Consider the following 3,764-nt stretch of genomic DNA (forward strand, 5'->3'; position numbering starts at 1 on the left):
GGCGGGTGGTGGCGGAGCCTCGGCGACTTCGCACCCCCGCGGCAGGAGGCCTCGCGATCTGGTGCGTCGCGGTCGCCAGGGACGGCGGCGGCGTGACCGGATCGGGTCGCGGCGGCGCGGCCGGATCTATGCCCAAGCGTGGGCCTTGATCGCTGTATGCATCTCCCAGATGCAGAGGCAGAGGGTCATCCTCCTTTTCTAAAAAATAAAAAAATTGAGTGGCAGCGATCTGAATGACTCCCAGCCCACCAAGCAGCGTGGTTGCCAAGCATGACATGACTAAATGCCCAATGGTCATGGTACGATCCGGTAGGTCCGTGCCTGATCTCGACTACTATTATATTTTTTTAGGTTGCTTTTGCATATGTTTTTCTTGATATATTATTGTCAGTGCATAATTTATAGAATTTTTTTTATCTTGCGGCAAATACTCTATGTTTGATATGTAGATTACTGGAACGTCTAGGAACTGCTCGATATGACAGCTTACACAAGAAGGTACGTAATGAATTTCTGTAGGATAAACATTCTTGATGTTTTAAGCAACGACAATGTCCAATAATGTGTTGTTGGACCAACTACGGTCTTGAGGTTTGTGCCAAGATAATATGATTTCCATTCTCTGTCAATTTGTTACTGATATTATCTCATGAAAATTCTTGCCTATTAGGCTTAATACACAATTCTGTCATTTGTTACCCTGTTAAAGGAGAACGTAAACTTCTTGCAAAAGAATCATTTTTTCCATGTGCTACCTTCTGATTACACTACTAAGCGAGTTGACCCTAAGTTTTCCCCTCCTATTTCTGTTGTTTCGCCATGTTTGCCAGACATGAAAAAAACTACGGGGTTTGTTGTTATATAATAATAATTTTAGTTACTAACAATTACCATCTGTTAATTTGTGTTTCATCTGACATTTCATGCTAACATGCTTAGAAAAAAGTAATGATATCCCACACCAATGTTCTGCAGCAACGCGCGGGGCATCATCTAGTTCTCTATAGCTCCTGCCACCGCCTTCATCTTCCCCATTTTCTTTTGTGACCGTGCTATTAATACTCCTTAATTTACAAAGCTATATGATGTTAAAGTATATTCAATAATAAATCTAATGGTATTGATTCGTTATTGTATATGTTAATATTTTTGTATATATACTTGGTCAAAGTCAAATTTTACAAAGCTTGACTTTGACCAAAGCTAATATGCAGACTAAATAAAAACGGAGGGAGTACATTGTTAGACTAGCAAAGTGTTAGACAAGAAAAATATTAAAATATATACACTACGTCAACATAATGTACATCTATCTACGGTGTCAGAATGTTTTTATTATTTTTCAAGGGTTTGTATGATTTCTTTTACACACACTTTTTGCTTTGTACGTTTATGCTCATTTCTCTTTGCTATCTGTGTGTGTTCTACTATAACTCATGTACTCTGACTAGTTTTGTTATGTGCTCCAACTTTTGAACAAATGTGACTGATTTTTGAAGTGTCAAGCGGGGCTAGATAGTTATCCGCTCCGCTAAGAAGCTTGATTTTGATATTAATCCATGACACTCGAGAGGACCGCCGTCGCTAACGAACGATGTCATCTTTAATTCCAGGTGACGCTGATCCGTACCTCTTAATTGGTAAGCTTAGTGGGAAAGCATATGCCTAATTCAGGAGATATTTTTCTCCCAGGGCAGCGGGGGAGATATTTACCACTCCTAGGATGCAGAATGGTTAAGCGGGATGTATTGATCGCTTCTTCTTCGGTACAACCCCTGGAAATATCAACGGTACAGATCGTCCTATACCCCTTCACCTGAAAACTTAAAAAAGGGTAGGATGGTCATTGCCCCTTCCCCTCCCCAGCCCCGCCCACGCGACGTACCCGCGCGGCCGTCGACGTACGTACGTGTACGCGCGTCCGATGGCATTTTTTTACTGTGGCGACGTACGTACGTCTAACCGCGTCGGTGGCCAAAGAGCGTCGGTGGTCAATCCGCGCATCAGTTGGTCAATCCGCGCGGCCCCCGGTGAAAGCGCGTCGTGGCGCGTGAACCGCGGCCCGCCGCCCCGTCCCGTCCATCCCCTCGTCTGCCGCCCCGTCCCCTCGTCTGCCGCGCCGCCGCCCTCGACTGCCGGCCCGTCCGCCCGTCACATTATCTGCCCACCCACCCGCCCGTCGCATTCCATCCCCGTCCGCCCGCTGGCGACATGTCGTTCTACCGCGGCAGCAGCTCCGGCACCGGCGGCGACGACGGACCGAGCGCGTGGCCATCGAGCCTGAGCACGCCGGAGACAGAGGAGTTGTACCGGTTTGGGCTCCTCGTGCCGCTGGGTTGCCGTCTTCCGCACAACTGGAAACTCGACAAGGACGGCTACCCGAGGCGCGGGCCCGGCGCCACCGCGGAGGAGAAGCGGACCGGCGGCCGCAACAACATCGCCGGCCGTCACGCGTTCTGGGACGGCAAAGAGTACGCCGCCGTCATCGGCGCGTACCGGCTGGCGGAGTCCGGCGTCACACCAGACCTCATCGGCGACCGCCACCGCCTTCTTGTCCCGCGCCCCCGTCCAGAAGCGTGCGGCCGTCGGGCCCCTCCACCACCTGCGCCGGCGCCCGCCGATCCCCCCGCCCCGCCGGAGGTGGAACTGCCGCCGGAGCAGGTGGTTCTTCGGGAGGACGGCGATCCCGACGATACGCCGGGTTACCTCGTCGCCCTGCGGGCGTCGGTAGCTGCAGATGCGGCGGCGGCTGCGAGGGAGGCCGCCGAGCAGGCGGCGGCGGCGATTCCGCCGGTGGTCCCGCAGGCGGAGGCGGAGGCGTCGGAGTCGTCGGACGAAGACGTCATCGACTGGGAGCGGTTAGCCCAGGTCAGCGACGACGACGACGACGACGGCGGCGGCGGTGACGGCGCGGCGGAGTTCATCGATCTCGCGGCTAGCGACGACGAGTAGGAGTAGTTGTTTATTTTAAAAAAATGTTATAAGTATGAACTATGTATCGTTTAGGTTCGGATAAACTCGTTTCGTTTCGGTAGTGTTGAATGGACTATGTAAAATATCTCTATGTTCAATCTAATTTGTTCGAATCTTGTTTTAATTTGTCTTCAAAGTTTGTTCAAAAGATTAGCAAAATAATGAACGGTTATTTTGAAAAAATTTGAAAATTTTCCGACCCATGCATAAAAATGTTCACAATATATTAAAAAAAATTCCATCGAATATACATAGCACAGAATAAGGTATGCAATTATCGAAAAATTGTAGCACAAAAAAATCGTGAAAACACATAAAATAAAAAAACTGAATAAAAAATCAAAAGTGTATCTAAATGTTTATAAACTGGTTTTAGAAATGTTCAGATTTTGTTAAAATATGTGCATATAATAAAGCCCGGTGGATGAAAAAATTGAAATTTTGAAATAAAAAATATAACAAATAAAAACAAAAATAAAATTAAAAAGGTGAGATATTTTAATTCATTAACATTTTCTGAAATATTTTTAAATTCATTAACATTTATGAATTAGAGAATATTTTTAAATTCATTAACATATATGAATACGAGAATTTATAAATTCATTAACATTTTCCGAAATATTTTTAAATTCATTAACATATATGAATACGAGAATTTATAAATTCATTAACATTTTCCGAAATATTTTTAAATAGAGAATATTTATAATTCATTAATATTTATGAATCCAAGAATTTTTTAATTCATTAACATTATCAGAAATAGTTTTAAATTCATTAACATTTAT

Source organism: Triticum aestivum, chromosome 4D (genome assembly GCF_018294505.1).
Source record: "Triticum aestivum cultivar Chinese Spring chromosome 4D, IWGSC CS RefSeq v2.1, whole genome shotgun sequence".
Lineage (NCBI taxonomy): Eukaryota > Viridiplantae > Streptophyta > Magnoliopsida > Poales > Poaceae > Triticum > Triticum aestivum.